This window comes from Oncorhynchus clarkii, chromosome 23, assembly GCF_045791955.1.
Source record: "Oncorhynchus clarkii lewisi isolate Uvic-CL-2024 chromosome 23, UVic_Ocla_1.0, whole genome shotgun sequence".
Taxonomy (NCBI): Eukaryota; Metazoa; Chordata; class Actinopteri; order Salmoniformes; family Salmonidae; genus Oncorhynchus; species Oncorhynchus clarkii.
The window spans coordinates 33,026,457-33,047,703 of NC_092169.1; the positions used below are offsets into that span (position 1 = coordinate 33,026,457).

At 43.9% G+C, this 21,247-nt stretch overlaps 1 protein-coding gene across 3 annotated transcripts in view; it reads left to right on the plus strand.

Moving 5' to 3' along the window:
* Positions 1 to 21,247, plus strand: part of LOC139381546 (adenosine kinase-like) — a 285,897-nt gene that overhangs the window by 90,551 nt on the left and 174,099 nt on the right. The gene's annotated exons all lie outside the window — the stretch shown is intronic.

Here is a 21,247-nt window from a genome sequence, read left to right on the forward strand (position 1 = left end):
GGCCCGTAACATTGATAAAGTGGTAACATTACATAAAGACTTCAATACACACTTATGTACTGGTTATGACATCCTTATGTTGGTGCTCTTCAAATTCCAATTTACATAGGTAAATCTGAGACAGCTAGGGGTTAATCAATTAGCTGGCTGGACATTGTGGGGTTTGATGTAGCACAGAAACCCTCCCTCTCCTGTCCTATAATACTGTATCTAGGTAATCTTCCTGATAGCTTAATGATGATGACTTAACAAAAGTAAAAATCTCTTCTTGGCAGTCACTAGTAAGAAGGTAACTACTGCTAAGTGGTTGTTGAATAAATCTCCCATGTCAAAGTGTGGATATAGCCTATGCATTGTGAATTATGTAGCCAAGGATAGACTGTATGGAACGATAGACTTTTGGACAGAAAGTAAGTGTTATATTGGTATGGGAAGAAATGGATTGTGTTACATTGGTGTGGGAAGAAACACTTAGAGGTACAGTAACGGCCAAAATAAAGGAAACACCAACATAAAGTGTGTTAATAAGGCATTGGGTCCCTTGAACCAGAACAGCTTCGATGCACCTTGGCATAGATTCTATATCTGGAACTCTGTTGTTGGGATGCAACACCATTCTTCCACAAAAAAAAGTATAATTTGGTGTTTTGTTGATGGTGGTGGAAAACGCTGTCTCAGTCGCTACTTCAGAATCTCTGGTAAGTGTTCAATTGGGTTAAGATCTGTTGACTGAAATACACACACCCTTTAAACCCCCTATGTTGCTTTGAGACCCGATTTCTAAGTCAATTGTTGTTGGTCTATGATTTATACCAGCTCATCACTTATTGATGTTCCTTTATTGTTGGTAATTTTAAAAACCAATTTAACAGATGACGTAAGCAGTGTCAGGTAGCCTAGTGGTTAGAGCATTGGGCCAGCTACCCAAAGGTTGCTGGTTCGAGTCCATGACCCAACAAGGTAAAACATTGGTTGATGTGCCCTTGAGCAAGGCACTTAACCCTAATTGCTTCTGTAAGTCGCTCTGGATAAGACCGTCTGCTAAATTACTAAAATGTATGTATTCGGCATTATTAGATATTCTAAATATTGTAACGTTCAAATAGTATTTTTAATGCGAAGATCAACCTCCAGGCAAATAATTATAGTTTGTTTATGTACAAAATGATCTGCTATGTCTAAATAGGCAATGACCCGTTTGGCGTTTGACCAAAGAGCACCATGTTATTACAAAGTGGGGTGTAACTTCCTGGTGCCAATCACTTTGCTGCTGTTGCACTTGTGCATTTCTACCATTGGCAGATGTTCCCTGTTTCTACTGAGATCCTTTTAACACAAACCTGTTGGGGAATTCCTATCATTAACAATTAAACACACGCACATGAGCATGCATACTCGCACGCATGGACAGGCATGCACGCACAGAGGCATACAGGCACACACACACACCAAGATCCTTTTTTTTAGGATGAACGTAAAGTGGGATTTGACTATGTTCCTACTCTGCTGTCTTCCAAATATTTAATCTATCTTCTTGCCCAGCTGAATGATCGAGGCTATAGATTTCCTCCTGCTGAAAGACGCATTATCCTGTGACATTATCAGAGTCAGTGTTTCAGTAGTTAAAATGGATGTGAGATGTTCCGACCATTGTGACTAAAAATGTATTGGTGTTGTGATGTTCGCAGAGATGACCTTGATTCTTTTGATGAATGCCATTGTACTGTTCCGTTCTGAATGTATTCTGCACCTGTTCGGAGTGTATTCTACACCAGTTCTGAGTGTATTCGACACCTGGGCATATACTATAGCTGGGTTATATAAATATATTGAACAAAAATATAAAACGCCGGTTGTGATACAGCCTGGAATATAACCAGGGTCTAGCACGCAGATGCAGTGCCTTAGACCGCTGTGCCACTCGGGAGCCCCAGAAATATAAACGCAACATGTAAAGCGTTGGTCCCATGTTTCATGAGCTTAAATAAAAGATCCTAGAAATGTTCCATATGCACAAAAAGCTTGTTTCTCAAAAATGTTGTGCACAAATTAGTTTCCATCCCTGTTGGTGAGCATTTCTCCTTTTCCAAGATAATCCATCCACCTGACAGGTTACATTCCCCCAAGACAAACTCAAAATGTCGCTCACAACAAAGGGAACTACCAAAGAAAATCACTTACCACCAAACAAAACAGAAAGGGGTTCTGAAAGGCACCCATGTGGGCACTCAGTGAGAAATGCTCACTAACAGGGATGTAAACAAATTTGTGCACATTATGAGAGAAATAAGATTTTTGTGCATATCGAAAAATGTTAGGATCTTTTAATTCAGCTCATGAAACATGGGACCAACCCTTTTCCAAAAAGACAAACTCAAAGAAAAACCCACACCAACTTAGGATAGGGAGTAAAATAATTTGGAATAAAACCAACAGGGCAAACCAAAACTCAGGCTTCTTTCAAAATGATTTAGGTTGAGCTTGAAATTGCACCTCAGTTGACGTGAAGTGTAGGTCTCCCAACATCTCTCAAGCTGAACTGGAGCACTGGGCCAGCCACTCCTAAAGAGCACCTGGGCCAACACCGTTGAAACACCTTCCCACTAACAACATGGAAACCAGCGCAGGTGTAACACATAATGACTGACGAGGTGACAACAATCTGTGCACCCTACGTTCTAAAATGCTATATGTGCTAAAAGTCCAACATAAAAGGAAAAAAACAAAACCTGTAACAGATTAAAACAGCATAATCATTACACAGGTGCACCTCATGCTGGGGACAATAAAAAGTCAATCTGAAATGTGCAGTTTTGTCACACAACACAATGCCACAGATGTCTCAGGTTTTGCGGGAGAGTGCAATTGGTATGCTGACTGCAGGAATGTCCACCAGAGCTGTTGCCAGATCATTTAATTTCTCTACCATAAGACACCTTCAATGTCATTTTGGAGAATTTGGCAGTACATCCAACTGAACTCACAACCTCAGGCCAGCTGTAACCACGTCAGCCTGATCTGTCTGAGACCAGCCACCCGGACAGCTGATGAAATTGAGGAGTATTTCTGTCTGTAATAAAGCAATTTTGTGGGGAAAAACAAATTCTCATTGGCCGGACTTGGCGGCCAATGTTCTCCAAGGCCCACCAATGACTGCGCCCCTGCCCAGTCAGGAAATCCATAGATTAGGGCCAAATTAATTTATTTCAATTGAATGATTTCCTTAAATGAACTGTAACTCAGTAAAATCTTAGAAATTGTTGCATGTTGGGTTTTACATTTTTGTTTAGTATACACAAATAAAATGTTATTGGTCACATACACGTGCTTAGCAGATGTTATTGCAGGTGTATCGAAATGCTTGTGTTTCTAGCTCCAACAGTGCAGTAATATCTAACAATTTCACCAAATATACCTAATACACACAAATCTAAGTAAAGAAATGGAATTAAGAATATATAATTATATGGACGAGCAATGTCAGAGTGGCATAGACTCTAATACAGTAGAATAGGATGGAATACAGTATATACATATGAGATGAGTAATGCAAGATATGTAAAAATTGTTAAAGTGACTAGTGTTCCATTATTAATGTGGCCAGTGATTTCAAGTCTATATATATATATATATATATATATATATAGGCAGCAGCCTCTAATGTGCCAGTGATTGCTGTTTAACAGTCTGATGGACTCGAGATAGGGTCATCAGGCGCAGGGTAGCCTAGTGGTTAGAGCATTGGACTAGTAACCGTAAGGTTGCAAGTTCAAATCCCCCGAGCTGACAAGGTACAAATCTGTCGTTCTGCCCCTGAACAGGCTGTTCCTAGGCTGTCATTGAAATTAAGAATTTGTTCTTAACTGACTTGCCTAGTTAAATAAAGGAAAAATAAAAGATTGAAGCTGTTTTTCAGTCTCTTGGTCCCAGCTTTGATGCACCTGTACTGACCTCGCCTTCTAAATGGAAGCTTGGTGAACAGGCAGTGGCTCGGGTGGTTGTTGTCCTTGATGATCTTTTTTGCCTTCCTGTGACATCGAGTTCTGTAGGTGTCCTGGAGGGCAGGTAGTCTGCCCCGTAGATGCGTTGGGCAGACCGCAACACCTTCTGGAGAGCCCTGCGGTGCAGTTGCCGTTCCAGGCAGGGATACAGCCCGACCGGATGCTCTCAATTGTGTATCTGTAAAAGTTTGAGAGGGTTTTAGGTGCCAAGGCCAATTTCTTCAGCCTCCTGAGGTTGAAAAGGCACTGTTGTGCCTTCTTCACCACACTGTCTGTGTGGGTGGATAATTTCAGTTTGTCAGTGATGTGTACGCGGAGGAACTTGAAGCTCTCCACCTGCTCCACTGCAGTCCAGTCAATGTGGATATGGGGGTGCTCCCTCTGCTGTTTCCTGCAGAGAGAGGTTGGGGTCAGAGCCAGGTTCAGCCACAGTATAGTAGTTTCTACTGTTGTTATATAATAATGGTTCCTGTAGCCTGTACAGTGCACTACTGTTATTAGTCTTAGACAAGATGAGCGGTTCCAGTAGTTGTAAAGTGAATTCAGTGTTTATTGAACTCGTTGGCCTCACTTGTTGGTGTGTTATGTATAGACTGAGACCCTACATCCACTAGCTAGCACTGAGAAAACTGTATTTAAATTGTGTAATGTTATTTATGCTATGTTGATATTACCTTGGTGCTTCTTTCTGAAAGCAGTCTTTTGTCGGTCTGTACACATCCAGTGTGAGTGCAAGACTCTCAGTGGTGTTGACTGAAAACTCATTGAACCTTCAGGGCCAAAGCTGACAGGGGCTGCATAGGTGTGTGTGTGGTATGTTTGCGGTGTGTGTGTGTGGTATTTGAGAGAGAGTGTGTGTGTGTGTGTGAACAGCCTATCCTGTTCCCTGAGTCTGAGCCCCTTCACATTTTAGTGTATGTAGTGCGGAGCTGCTTGCTCCAAAATTGGTTTGCTTTTTACCTCATAAGGAAAGTTGGCTTCGTCTACAGCCGCTCCTCTCCAAACAGTGTGTGTGTGCGCACGCGTGCATGACCAGAATCGTCTCCCTGTGCCCCACTTTGAGGTTTTGGTTTCACATGAAAATGTACTGTATGCGTGTGTTTACACTATAGCGATACAAATATATGAACTGTATTCAGATACTTTATAGGCCTACTGTTTATGATATGAAAACCGTTCAGACACTGTTGGTCGATATGAGAATCATTCCGGTAATAGTCTATTTAACAGGCTATGGGCTCAGTCAGGTGAGTCGGCCCTGCCTAGAGACCAACACTTAAAGATTATTGCAGTACGGTAATTTCCAAAAGAGAACTGCATTCAAAATTTGAGTTTGAGTGAGATCGGATTCGGTTTCTGGTGGATTGCAGAGAGGCGTCTTGGCACATGGAACAATGTCTAAATAGTATTCCCATTTTTCATTCGAGATGGATTTGACTGGAGTATATTGTCCTGCAGTCTAGCTTTGGCTACCGACCTGTCAAAAAAGAGGCTCAGACACAGAGTTTCAGCATATTAACTTTACTGGCATAAAGAGTGTTGTATCTGGCAAGGTGAATAGGCCATTTTGAGAGATGTTTTGATGTAACATATATGGAGCGGTACATCTGCCTCAGTCCTTGGTGTTTCTCTCTAACCTGCAAAGTGTTAAATAGCCCTGTAATATTTTCCTATTTTCTTATGGCTTTATAAATCACGCAGCATACTAAGGCTTCATCCTAAATGCTACCCTATTCCCTACATAGCTCTGGTCAAAATTAGCACACTACTTATGGGCCCTGGTCAAACGTAGTGCACGATATAGGGAATAGGGTGCCATTTGGGGCGCACTTCAAATCATTAGTATGGATGGAATCCAGAGGTCTAATGGCAACCAGGCTGCTCTCAAGTCACTTTGTTATTACAGCAATCCCAGCGAAAGTAAAGGGGGGTAACTGGGTCTGAAAATGTACATTTGATTTATAGAGCAGCTTGAATTTATGTCCAACTTTCTATTTTAGTCTGTAAGAGCGCTGAATTGATCTTTGCCCAATTTCTCACTGAGAGGCCCGCAACATCTGGAAGTGGGAACATCTTTGTATCGAATAGACATAGTTACTACTACTCCTCGTCCTTTGGGGGGTTCTGTCTCTCTCTCTCGCTCTCTCTTTCACACTCTCATTCTGAAGCACCAGGAATTTACACCTGTTGAGGATATAGCTTTACTATGTCTGTTGTATTGGATTCAAGTCTGTCTGGGTTCTCTGAGAAGGTATCAGATGCTAATACTGCATATAATAAACGGTTTCTGGGTAGGAGACGTGGGGAGCAACAGGTCACACTGTAACTCTCCGTCTAAGCCATTCGCCCGGGCCCATATTCAGAGCCTCTCAGAATAGGAGTGCTGATCTAGGATCAGGTCACCCCATTTATTCATTATGATTTAAAAGCTAAACCTGATCCTGGATCAGTACTCTGAGGCGCTTTGTGAATGCAGGCCCTGAGCTGCTGTCACATTTCATATTAGGTCTAGTAGTGCAGAAGTGAAGCTGTAAAGCTTAGTCTTGATTAACACTGCTTTATATTGTTAAATGCTACTTGATAGTATCAGTATCCTCTGTGTTTGACCGGCAGTACGGCGGAGATATAAATAACTTTTATTTGCAACGGCTAAAGTGCTTTTATTTATTGCAAGTTCTCAAACAGGATGTTCACGAGGATGTGAATATACTGCTCGCTGTCTCTCTCCCCTCCCTCTCCCCGTCTCCAAGCCGAGCATGCAATTTAATCCTTGAACACCGTATCCTCCTCGCGTTATCTACATGAAGCGATGATATGTGTATCATTCTTTATGGTTTCATAATAACTGCCTTATTTTTCAAAGCTGGTACAGTTGCCATGCGGTTATTTATCACTGCTTGGTTCACAGAGATTAATGAACCATAACTTTTTCTGGCGGAGTCGAACCCCGCCTGGCATACCCATTGGTTGCGTCACAAGATGCACCATATTCCCTATATAGTGCACTCCTACCAGAGCTGTGGGCCCTGGTCAAACGTAGTGTACTACAGTATATAGTGAACAGGGTGCGTTATGGGATGCAGAGACAAAGACTACACCATCAGCTGAAGGTATTTGGAAGGTTATCATCGCCATAACTCCAAAATAAATCTAAACTTTTTTCTACTCTTTGTCGTTGATGCCACTGCGGCATACAGCTAGTAGTTATGGCTGTTATTTTGCTCCTGTACGCGCTCTCTCTCTCTAAGCCGTGAGAAAGAAACACAACTTCTTTAAGCCATGCCGACTGGGTTGATAAGGTAGAATTTGATAGTGCTGCCTCGCCTGCCTGCAAACTCTCGGAAAGTTCAAAGCTGGCAACTGTTCATAAATCTTCTTGTTATTACCTTGTGCATCTGTCTGGTACTCTCTTTCTCTACTTCCAGGTGGAGGCTGATGATGTGCTACTGATAAGCACTGCAATGTACTCTTTCCCCTCGCTCTCATTTCAATTTAAGGGGCTTTCGTAGCATGGGAAACATATGTTAACATTGCCAAAGCAAGTGAAGTAGATGATAAACAAAAGGGAAAATAAACAAATATAAACATGGTGTTGTATTTACAATGGTGTTTGTTCTTCACTGGTTGCCCTTTTCTTGTGGCAACAGGTCACATTTTGCTGATGTGATTTCGCACTGGTATTTCACCCAGTAGATATGGGAGTTTATCAAAATTGGGTTTGTTTTCTAATTCTTTGTGGAGCTGTGTAATCTGAGGGAAATGTGTGTCTCTAATATGGTCATACATTTGGCAGGAGGTTAAGAGGTGCAGCTCAGTTTCCACCTCATTGTGTTGGCAGTATTCACTGAGTCTGTACATAGTCAAAGCTTTCCTTAAGTCTGGGTCAGTCACAGTGGTCAGGTATTCTGCCATTGTGTACTCTCTGTTTAGTGCCAAATAGCATTCTAGTTTGCTCTGTTTTTTAAAATTCTTTCCAATGTCTCAAGTGATCTCTTTTTCTTTTCTCATGATTTGGTTGGGTCTAATTGTGTTGCTGTCCTGGGGCTCTGTGGGGTGTGTTTGTGTTTGTGAACAGAGCCCCAGGACTAGCTTGCTTAGGGGACTCTTCTCCAGGTTCATCTCTCTGTTGGTGATGGCTTTGTTATGGAAGGTTTGGGAATTGCTTCCTTTTAGGTGGTTGTAGAATTGAACGGGTCTTTTCTGGATTTTGATAATTAGTGGTCATCAGCCTAATTCTACTCTGCATGCATTATTTGGTGTTTTACATTGTACACTAAGAATATTTTTGCAGAATTCTGCATGCAGAGTTTCAATTTGGTCTTTGTCCCATTTTGTGAATTATTGGTTGGTGAGTGGACCCCAGACTGCACAATTAAAAAGGGCAATGGGTTCTATAACTGATTGAAGGATTTTTTAGCCAGATCCTAATTGGTATGTCGAATTTTATGTTCCTTTTGATGGTATAGAAGGCCCTTCTTGCCTTGTCACTCAGATCATTCACAGGTTTGTGGAATTTACCTGTGGCGCTGATGTTTAGGCTGAGGTATGTATAGTTGTGTGTGTGCTCTAGGGCAACGGTGTCTAGATGGAAATTGCATTTTTGGTCCTGGCAACTGGACCATCATTTTTGTCTTACTGAGATTTACTGTCCGGGCCCAGGTCTCGCTCGCTCTCTTTCTTTCTCTTTCTGTCTCACTCTCTTTCTCTCTATGCATAGATGTTACTTCTCTCCAATAAGACTTACCCACAATATGTGCATGCTTGCATTTTAAATGTGTTTTGTTAACTGCAGTCATCCAATTCGGTTATGTCTATCAATGTTACAATTAGATTAGGCATACTAGAATGTAAGATCCATTCGCTCACCACCAATAGCAGCAGTAGTACTTTCATCATGGCTTATTTTCTAAGGGCTTTAATTTGTTGAATACATTTCCTCTTTAACCTGTCGAGGAGAAGGAAGCCATCCATGCATTGTCCTTGATCCGCCTGTGCTGGAAGAAGATACACTTTGTTAGTGCAATGATAGGCCTTTACTGCAGGCAACCGGCTGATTGAATGGCATCCTTCTCAAGGTCAGGCTTCAGTTAAGAGCTATTTTCTGCTTACCTGTGCAGCTCGACAGCCACTGTCTCTATCCCAAATGGCACTCTATTCCCTACCTAATCCACTGCTTTTGAACAGAGCCCTATGAGCCATAAGTAGTACACTGTAGAGAGAATAGGGTGCCTTCTGGGACTTAGCCACTGAATCTGCACACAAACTGCCTTTACAGTGACACAGACAGACTGGCTTAGCAAGAGGAGAGGCTCATCCCAACTGGTAACATGAAGGGAAACCTCTTCGCCTGCAAAAAAATGACACAAAGGGAGTAGAAATGTAATAATTAGGATTTTATACTACACCGTGTGAAGACATTGAGTTTCTAGTTGTTTTATTCATTTCCTCCCATAATTTTCCTATGTCAACTGAAACAGCCCATTACATAATCAGCACACTGTGATCATAGGCTTAAGGTCAGGGATCAAAGGTCATTTGGGGTGTAACGATCGTTGTTGGAAGGATTGGACCAAGGTGCAGCGTGGAAGGCGTTCATCATGTTTATTAATGTGAACCAGCAACAAAACAATAAAGAGTAACAAAAACGAACGTGCAGCTTTGTAGTGCAAAAAGGCTACAATACAAAAACAAGATCCCACACACAACAGGTGGAAAAAGGCTGCCTGAATATGATCCCCAATTAGAGACGACGATAGACAGCTGCCTCTGATTGGGAACCATACTAGGCCAACCTAGAAACAAAAAACTAGAATGCTCACCCTAGTCACACCCCAACCTAACCAAATAGAGAAATAAAAGGATCTCTAAGGTCAGGGCGTGACATTGGGCTCAATGTTACTTTCCTCTTCTTGTTTGGAATGAGGTGGCAAGATGTATTTCTACAGATGTCAATGTCCAGATAACTATCAACAGAATTCACCCTAAATCAGTTTATATGCAGACACCTAGGCTACATACAGTTGAATATGCTCTATGTGAAAAAGTGGGGTAGCACAGCATTATCTGACCACTATTATCAAAGTTGTGATATAATGTAGCGTTGTAGTAGGTCAATGATGGAAATGGACGGATATGATTTGAGATGGACTAGACCGTGTCTGTTCTGGAACGCTCTAGTGCTCTAACCCGAGACATAGCCATGAAGATGTCTTCAAAGTTCTCACATCTCACAAGACGACAAGTTGTAGTCAGACACTCATTAGGCTCCACTTCCTCTCTGGTCTCTAAAGCAGCTAATGTTTTGAAGTGAATTTTCTGCCCTGCCACATTAGATGTAGCCGAGTCTGACCCTGTGCTCTGCGCGCTAAACCCTCTATCCGCCTGTCATTTCATTTGGTTAGTGTGTGTGGGTTAGTGTGTGTGTGTTTTAAAAACACTCATCCTGGCTGACACCGATCACCTGGCGCTGTCACCGTAACCACGGGAGGCCCTCGACAACCTGACACGGTGACGAGATCAAATCACAGTGATAATCCACCGTACCATATGGGGGCGAAACCGATTCACCTGCTCCACACACACACACACACACACACAGAACAGCTGCACTCCCACCAGCAGGATAGATGGATTGTACTGAACACTACACAGCTCCACCAATAGGATTAGCAGGTTTAGGCGTCTAAAGGTCCTTCGTGTTCTCCTTCTCCTTGTAACCAACCCCACAAACACCTAATGCGGCTTTATGATCAGCTAATTCCCCCACATACACACACATACAGGCAAATAGGTGCACCCTCATGCGCGCACACACACACACACACACACTCCCATGGATCTAGTTGTGTTCGTGTGCGAGCTTGTGTCTGTGTTGTTGTGTAGTTGTTTATTTCTCCTATCTCCAGTGGCCCTAGATGGGTATCTTTGTAAGCTCTGCTCTGCTCCGCATAACTTCTTTAGACTCACTCAGTGTATCAGAGCTCACTCCTCAGGTGTACTACTACACAGTAAACAGTAGCAGCCAGGTAAGAAGGCCTCTATTGTGGCACTGAGAGAGATCTGGGGGAGTTTGGATCAGATTGTGACTGAGACAACATCACCTTGTTTATCCGGTAAACAATTCAACCCCAGAGTGCCTAAAAAAAAAATCAAGGCTGCGTGTTTAACAAGAGAGCAGCGGAGAGAGAGAGAATCTAGTTTCCTCTTCTAGATAAACCTGGCGCCGGGAGATACAACACATTGACATCTCTGATTCATGCAGCGTGAAGATACTACAGAGAGGTGTGTGTGTGTGTGCGTGTGTGTGTGTGTGTGTGTGTGTGTGTGTTTTGCGTGCTAGCTCACTGATCTGAATTCGCCCTTTGATACCTGTGTGAAGAGGAGAGATGGAGGGATAATGGCATTCTTCCTGTGCTTAAAATCACAACCTGTAGATTGTCACGTAGTTGTAGTGTAGCATCATCCGGTTTGATCTTCATCACACACCTAAGAGACATCCCTGCCTCCCTCAACCCTCTTCTGATCTAGGATCAGGTCCCGCCTATGATCTAAAATACAAAACTGATCCTGGATCAGCACTCCTACTCTAAGATGCATTATGAATGTCAGCCTTCTCTGGCTGGGTGTGCTGGTGCCATGTTGTGGCCAGAGAAGAATTCAACAACACAACACACATTCTTCCCAGGGACGGATGCTGCATCATGGCGCCCCTCTGATCCAGAGAGATCTTTGTCAGATTTAGAACATGGTTGATTACACCTAGGCAATCTTATCAGATTCAGCTTTACTATGATATTCTCCTAGTTGCCAGTAAATAGTGGTAACAGTGGGGGGGAAGTGTATAAGGCAACCGGGTAACATCACTTACAGTAAAAGATGCCATGTGGTCTGCTGAGAGATGAGCCTGATATTCATGTCCATGCTAAGAAAAACTATTGTGTAATTGTATAGATTTTTGAAATGTGTCGTTCATATAGGGAATTATGTTATGCTGTTTGTCATTACAACAAGAAAAAGTGTGAGTGAGTTGACTGCAAACAACTTCATGTTGGAGAGGAGCGCTTATCCATGTCTTTGACTGATAATCAGCTGGTTATAGTGTTGATCATTTTCCTCTCTCTCTCAATCTCTCTCTCCCTCTTCATCACTCTCTCTCGCTCTCTCTCAATCGCTCTCTCCCTCTTCATCGCTCTCTCAATCGCTCTCTCCCTCTTCATCACTCTCTCTCGCTCTCTCTCAATCTCTCTTTCCCTCTTCATCACTCTCGCTCTCTCTCAATCTCTTTCTCCCTCTTCATCGCTCTCTCTCGCTCCCTCTTCCTCTCGCTCTCTCCATCTCTCTCTCATGCTCTTTCTTCATCTCGCTCTCTTTATCTCTCTACCTCCCTCTATCATAGCAACAGAGACTGTTAATGGCTTTGGCAGCAAGCCCTGATAATCAGCTTGTTATCACGTTGATCATTTACAGCTCTCCTTCTCTCAACCTCTCTTCCATAGCAACAGAGACTGTTAATGGCTTTGGCAGGGAGCCATGGTGGCGACTGGCGAGTAGAGGAGAGTAACGGTGTCAAGACAGGCAACACTACTTAGGCCTGTAGCTATAGAGCTATATAGTATTTAATACTTCCCTCCACTCCAGGTCCCAGTCCCCACCCCACTTATCAGAAGTGAAAAAAACAACAACATATGCAACCCCTGAGCGAGCGGCGCAAAGGAAGCGGTGCCCTAGCCCCCAACACGGCTAACTGTGCATGAAATTGAACTGATAGCAGCTATTGACCAGAGGCTCAGCCCCCAAGAGGAAGAGGGGAAACGGCCGGCTGTGTGTTACCCGATTGACTGAAAACTCCTCGGCCGGTTGGCTTTGATGGCTGGCACTTTACAGGAAAGAGTGATTTAATGGAATCTGCCAGACCTCATCAATGTAAGGGCTTCTTGACGGGCCCCCTTCCCTCTACCTTCGACCCCCGCGGTCTCTGGTTTATAACGCATCAGTGACAGGGGACAGATGTTGTTGTTTTATATAAACCAACCAGGATATTGTTTCACCTCTGACTGGACTCTTAGGGACAGAGCTGTGTGTGTGTGTAGTTGTGTAGTTGTGTATGAGGGAGAGAGTGTGTGTGAGAACAGCCTGTCCTGTTCCCTGACCACCCTGGAGCCAGAGCTGAGCCACTTCACTGAGGAGGCTATTTTAGTCCTCTATAAATAGCCTATTGAATTTAGCCAGCTTGATAAGCCTATAATTAATGTGGCCATCATTAGGTACGGACATGTTCAGCTGTAGAGGGCCCTGCTGCTGAGGGGAATGTGTGTGTGTGTGTAAGGAGTCTTCACTGCCCTTGTTATAAAGGGTGAACTCAAGTGAACTGGACTGCTGTGATAACTGTTATAGAGGGCTTACTGGCTGTGGCTGGATACCAGACATATTGCCCTCTGCTTCTGTTGGGGGTGCAAAGGCCTTTTGTTGTGGAGCTGTAGGATACAACACAGCCTCATCTATCAAACCCAAAGCCCAGGGTTTGAACACAGTCCTCAGCGGATCTTAGTTCTATTGCATTGGAATTGCATCATTAATAGTGCAGAGATTATTCTCCAGAGCGACTCACAAGAAACTCCATTGACCCCTAGGGGAGGACTAGAAACCAGACACAGTCTGCCTCCCAAATAGCACCCTATTCCAGGGCCCATAGTCAAAAGTAGTGCACTTTATGGGGAATAGGGTGCAATTTGGGAGGCAGACAATGTTTTTACAGTAGGAATATCTAATAGGACGGCCTTTTAGCAGTTAATCAATATACAGCAGGGAGCAGGAGAAAGACAGAGGGGGGATTGCGAGAGGGAGAGGGAGCGGTAAAGTGACCGAGTGAGATGAGGGGAACGAGAGGGAGAAAGTAATAGCTTATAGTGTTAATGACAAGCAGTCAGTCTGAAGCGGCTCAACTCCCAAACACTGGTGCTACTCTCCTCTCTGTCTCCTCGTCTCATCTGGCCTGCGTAATTGCCCTCCTGGAACCTGCCATGCGACTGCTATCTGCCTCTTCTTCTTCTTCTCTCTCTCCCCACTCCTCTTCTCCCCTTCTTCTCTCTCTCCTCCTAGTGAAGACTGGCAGCTGTTGGATGTTGAGGGGAGAGGGGCTCACAGGTCAACTCCCAAAGTGGGGCTCCGCGCATCCACAAGATGTCATAATTAATATCTATCTGGGGGGCCCCTGGGCTATAAGAAGGCCGAGGGAGGATAGGGTGGGTTGTGGATAAATGGCAGCCAAACAGTAAAATACAACCGACTTCTTATTCACCATTTAACATAATGTATACTCATCATCATCACTTTGCCCTCAGCTAGGAGGATTCCACATTCTGCATGTGTCTCAAATGGCAAACTATTCACTGTATAGTGCAGTACTTTTGATCAGAACCTTATGGGTCCTTAGTAGTACATTATATAGGGGATAGGGTACCATTTGGGACGCATTCTCATTTCTTTACTCTAGTATTTGCATGGTGTTCTCCTGCCGCGTGTGTCCGTACCTAGAGATATTCCACAGTGGTATACCAGGGGAACTTATTCATCTTTGGGGACCGACCAGTGCTTTTCCTAGTTAAGCAAATATACATTAGCCACACAGTGTGAGATACAGACTCCCTCCCAGCACCTTGAGAACAAGCTGTTATTTCTCTCTGTGCCCTCTCTCTCTTTCTCTCGCTCTCTGTGCTTTCTCTCTGCTTTTGCTCCCTCCCCCTCTCTCTTTCCCCCTCTATTTATCTGACTCTCTCTCCTCCCTCTCTCATCCCTCTCTCTCTCTCTCTCTAACATGACGCCTGGGGCCAGATCCCGCTCTCTCACTCTCTCTCCCATCCTCCCTCTCATCCCTCTCTCCCCCTCCCTTTTCTCTCTCATCTCTCTCTCTCTCTCTCTCTAACATGACGCCTGGGGCCAGTTCTCTCTCTGTCTCATCTGCTGCTTAATTTCACTGGCGCGGCCCTCGTAATGAAGCGCCTTGATGTACATTTGCCAATTTCTGCCTGTGCCACTGCAGTATAATTGGGATGTGACTGAGCATGAATACCCGGCGCAGGGTTGGTTGACCTCCACACGACCCTACAGATAATGCTTTGGTCATAATAGAAGTATTATCTCCCCTAATCTGGGAATGGAGAGGGGTTGTCTGCAGGGTTCCAGGGATGGAGATGGAGCCTGTGTCCCAAATGGTGGCCTATTGCCTATATAGTGCATTGGCTCTGGTCAAAAGTAGGGAACTATTTATGGAATAGGGTGCCATTACAGACACAGTTTTGAAGATTAATGGGTCTAACTCCCTATAGTACTCCTAGACAGGGCTAAAATAATATTTAAAAAATTCCCCCACATGCTTGTACTGACAACGATATATACATATTTATTGGGGATGGGCACCGTTATCCAGATATCCGAACGGACGTTAGTATTCAATTACTTGAGTGAATGTTAATTTCTGGAGATATATTTTTGGGGGGCTTATTTTGAAAAAGCATTGTAGAACGACGCAAAGCGGAGTGCCTGGATACAGCCTTTAGTCGCGGTATTTTGGCCATATATCACAAATCCCCGAGGTGCCTTATTGCTATTATAAACTGGTTACCAACGTAATTAGAGCAGTAAAAATAAATGTTTTGTCATACCTGTGGTATACGGTCTGATTTATACCACAGCTGTCAGCCAATCAGCATTCAGGGCACGAACCACCCTGTTTAGAAATGTTATTAGATTATCTTTGTGACAATCACACACATGGATATGCCATGACATTTGAAATACTTAATGTAATAAAACAACAATCTTTTGAAAATGTGTTTTATAATGTGTGTTAAGCTCCTGCTGCGCATTTAGTCTTCCAGTACAGTCTGCCCTGACATCGGTATGCTATTTTCCCCACTTCAAACGGCAATTACAGGCACGCACTTATAACAGAATTTCCACCAGATTCGACACAGATAAATGCAAAACACTCACCAGAAAACTTTTTTTGTAACAGAATCAACCCTTTTCACCCGCCACCTCCACCCACCCCACCCCCCGTTAACTTTGCCACCGCTGCTGAAAATAATCCTAGGGGAACACTGTTCATCATGCATCCTCAGGGGGGGGGGGTAGGGGCCCCTGAATGGCCCTTCTCTATTCCCACCTGAGGCCTGCAAATGAAGGGGCCTCCTGTGCTCCACACACACAGCTCTGCTCGCTGTAATACCTGTGTCCCAAATGGCACCATATTCCCTATATAGTCCATTACTTTTGGTTGGAGCCCTATAGGTTTAAAGTAGTGCACTATATATGCAAATAGGGTGCCATTTGTGACTGTGACATTGTTTACAGCCTGCAGCACCTGACTGGCTGGCTGACCTTGGTTTGGGAGCTCATCACTGCAACATTGGGAAAATCAGATTGGACTTGACGTGTACCCCAGCCATTGACCTTGATAAGTGTGTGCGGTGCCTGCAGCAGGAGGTCTTGGGCGAATAAGTGTGTGTTTGTCTATCTGTCTCAATGTGTGTGTCGCTGTGTGCGTGTGCATATGTTTGCGTGTATATGCGTGCTTACGCCTGCGTGGGTTTGTCTTCATGAGTAAGGAGGCTGAGGAGAATGAAGCATGAGTCAAGCCAACACATGGCAGGAACATGGCTCGACACATGGCAGGGACATGGCTCGACACATGGCAGCGACATGGCTCGACACATGGCAGAACCGTCATCTCTCTAATTACTGTTTATTTTGCGTCTCCCAAATAGAATCGATTAAACCCCAAACATACCGAAGCCACTTGGTCTAAAAGCACACCTGAACTGTGCTTCAATGATATTTTCTCCACACTGTTTATTTCTGGTTTCTTACCAGAGAGAGAAGGATAATGGAGAGAGCGAAATGGCAGGAATTCAAGGGAGAGGAAAAGAGCGAGAGGGAGGGAGTGAGAGGAGAGAAAAGTAGCGAGAGTGATCGAAAGAGGTAGAGAGATTGAGCATGAGAGATAGAGAAGAATCGCAGGACGGAGAGAGACAGAAAGGAAGAGTATCGAAGGATGAAAATGCATTTTTCTTTCTTTCCCACTGAGATGCTATTTGGTTGTGGGAAATGATTAATTTCACACGTATACAGGTCATCCCTGGAAACAGCAACATCTCATTCACTAGGGGCCCCAGTCAGCAACAAAACAGAATACGAGCCGTCTAGATGGAAATTCAGCAAACATCGCACACACTCACAGCATACACACACAGGCGGTACACACACAAATGAGAGACACACACACACCAGTACATCAATACATCTTTGGAGGTTAAACCTGAGAGTAGGAGAATGTGAGCAGCTCCTCTCATCACCAAGGTAAAAGTCACCCAGTACATTAGGTCTGTCAGTACCAGGAAGTAACAGCGGAGCTCCTAACCAATCAGGTGTCCCTGTTAGACAGGTGCTCTCTCTTTCACACAGACTACCTATGTTTGCAGCAGTAGGATGGCGATGGAACATTGAAATATGGGGTTTGTGTAAATAAGGATGTGGGACTGTTTTTAGCTCAGTGTGTGTGTGTGAGTGTGGAGGAGAGCCTGGAACAGAATAGAGTCTCTGTGAAGAGTGGGACAGTTATTGGTTTGTGTTTCCATGAAGCTATGTATGCCATCAAGAAACTCATTTTACTCAGACACTTCCTTCTCTATTTCTTTAACTCTAACATTTCTCCCTGTCTTTACATATTTGATGATATTAACCTGTTAATATAATATACTATGCAAGAGAGAAGACAATGAGGCATATGCATATGATGCACGATGAGGAAGGTGCCCCGGATGATGATAATAATAATAAATACCATTCATCTAAGGCGGGGGGGGGTTCTACTACGCTGCAGTGCATTCAGAAAGTATTCACACCCCTTCACTTTTTCCACATTTTATTAGTTTTTTTCCCCCTCATCAATTGACACACAATACCCCATAATGACAAAGCAAAAACATGTTTTATTTTTTGCAAATGTATTAAAAAAGTGTAAAAAAATAAAAATAATTCAATCACATTTACTCAGTACTGTTGAAGCACCTTTGGGAGCTATTACAGCCTTGAGTCTTCTTGGGTATGACGCTACAAGCTTGGCACACCTGTATTTGGGGAGTTTCTCCCATTCGTCTCTGCAGATCCTCTCTAGTTCCTCTCAGGTTGGATGAGGAGCGTCGCTGCAAGCTATTTTCAGGTCTCTCCAGACATGTTTAGTCGGCTTCAAGTCTGGGCTCTGGCTGGGCCACTCAAGGACATTGAGACTTGTCCTGAAGCCATTCCTGCGTTGTCTTGGCTGTGTGCTTAGGGTCGTTGTCCTGTTGGAAGATGAACCTTCACCCCAGTCTGAGGTCATCAAGGATCTCTCTCTACTTTGCTCCGTTCATCTTTCCCTCGATCCTGACTAGTCTCCTAGTCTCCGCCAATGAAAGACATCCCCACAGCATGATGCTGCCACCACCATGCTTCACCGTAGGGATGGTTTTGGCCAAATGATGAGCAGTGCCCGGTTTCCTCCAGATGTAACGCTTGTGATTCAGGCCAAAGAGTTTAAACTTTTCATCAGACCAGAGAATCTAGTTTCTCTCAGAGTCCTTTCGGTGCCTTTTCATGTTCATTTTCCTGAGGAGTGGCTTTAATCTGCCCTGATTAGTGGAGTGCTGCAGAGATGCTTGTCCTTCTGGAAGGTTCCCCCATCTCCACAGAGGAACTCTGGCGCTCTGTCAGAGTGACCATCGGGTTCTTGGTCACCTCCCTAACCAAGGCCCTTCTCCCCAGATTGCTCAGTTTGGCCGGGTGGCCAGCTCTTGGTGTTTCCAAACTTCTTCAATTTAAGAATGATGGAGGCCACTGTGTCCTTTGGGACCTTCAATGCTGCAGAAATGTTTTGGTACCCTTCCCCAGATCTACAGTATGCCTCGATACAATCCTGTCTCGGAGCTACATGGACAATTCCTTCGACCTCGTGACTTTGTTTTTGCTTTGACATGCACTGTCACCTGCGGGTCCTTTTTAGACAGATGTGTGCCTTTACAAATCATGTCCATTCATTTGAATTTACCACAGGTGGACTCCAATCAAGTTGTAGAAACATTAAGGATAATCAATGTAAACAGGATGCACCTGAGCTCAATTTCCAGTCTCAGAGGCTCAGTTATTTCAGTTAAATTTTCTAATACATTTTCAAAAAATTCAAAAAACCTGTTTTCGCTTTGTCATTATGGGCTATTGTGTGTAGATTGATGTGAAAAAAAAAATATTGAATGCATTTTAGAATAAGGCTGTGTGGAAAAAGTGAAGGGGTCTGAATACTTTCTGAAAAAAAAGAGTCTATATACATTGTGTGCAAAAGGCATGAGGAGGTAGGCGAATAATTACAATTTAGCAGATTAACACTGGAGTGATAATTTATCAGATGATCATGTGCAAGTAGAGATACTGGTGTGCAAAAGTAAAGTAAATAAATAAAAACAGTATGGGGATGATGTAGGTAAATTGGGTGGGCTATTTACAGATGGACTATGTACAGCTGCAGCGATCGGTTAGCTGCTCAGATAGCAGATGTTTGAAGTTGGTGAGGGAAATAAAAGTCTCCAACTTCAGCAATTTTTGCAATTCTTTCCAGTCACAGGCAGCAGAGAACTGGAAGGAAAGGCGGCCAAATGAGGTGTTGGCTTTAGGGATGATCAGTGAGATACACCTGCTGGAGCGCGTGCTACGGGTGGGTATTGCCATCGTGACCAGTGAACTGAGATAAGGCGGAGCTTTACCTAGCATGGACTTTTAGATGACCTGGAGCCAGTGGGTCTGGCGACGAATATGTTGCGAGGGCCAGCCGACTAGAGCATACAGGTCGCAGTGGTGGGTGGTAACAAAACGGATGGCACTGTGATAAACGGCATCTAGTTTGCTGAGTAGAGTATTGGAAGCCATTTTGTAGATGACATCGCCGAAGTCGAGGATCGGTAGGATAGTCAGTTTTACTAAGGTAAGTTTGGCGGCGTGAGTGAAGGAGGCTTTGTTGCAAAATAGAAAGCCGACTCTAGATTTGATTTTGGATTGGAGATGTTTGATATGAGTCTGGAAGGAGAGTTTACAGTCTAGCCAGACACCTAGGTACTTATAGATGTCCACATATTCTAGGTCGGAACCATCCAGGGTGGTGATGCTAGTTGGGCGTGCGGGTGTAGGCAGCGAACGTTTGAAAAGCATGCATTTGGTTTTACTAGCGTTTAAGAGCAGTTGGAGGCCACGGAAGGAGTGTTGTATGGCATTGAAGCTCGTTTTGAGGTTAGATAGCACAGTGTCCAAGGAAGGGCCAGAAGTATACAGAATGGTGTCGTCTGCGTAGAGGTGGATCAGGGAATCGCGCACAGCAAGAGCAACATCATTCATATATACAGAGAAAAGAGTCCGCCCGAGAATTTAACCCTGTGGTACCCCCATAGAGACTGCCAGAGGACCGGACAACATGCCCTCCGATTTGACACACTGAACTCTGTCTGCAAAGTAGTTGGTGAACCAGGCAAGGCAGTCATTAGAAAAACCGAGGCTACGGAATCTGCCGATAAGAATATGGTGGTTGACAGAGTCGAAAGCCTTGGCCAGGTCGATGAAGACGACTGATATCGTTTAGTACCTTGAGCTGTTGGCCGAGGTTGGAGTAGCCAGGAGGAAGGTATGGCCAGCCATTGAGAAATGCTTGTTGAAGTTTTCGATTATCATGGATTTATCGGTGGTGACCGTGTTACTTAGCCTCAGTGCAGTGGGCAGGTGGGTGGAGGTGCTCTTGTTCTCCATGGACTTTACAGTGTCCCAGAACATTTTGGAGTTAGAGCTACAGAATGCAAATTTCTGCTTGAAAAAGCTGGCCTTTGCTTTCCTGACTGACTGTGTGTATTGGTTCCTGACTTCCCTGACTTGATGTATCCCTAGAAAAATGTGGGTCCTACTGGGTCCTATTAGCCCATAGAAACGCATTGAATAACAGATTCACTACATGAAACAACAGATCGTCCTTCCAAAAAATCGAAAGGAAGTTTGTTCTGATGTGTCTGTCCTATATCTGAGAGATACAGTATAAGAAAGATCCGGATTATATATATATATATATATTTTACCCGTTATTTTTGGCACTAAAAAAGTCTCCATATATTAGTTCTGTTAATTTTCTCAACTGGTACCGGGGGACCTTCAGATGAGTCTAGAGCAAAACAACCTACATA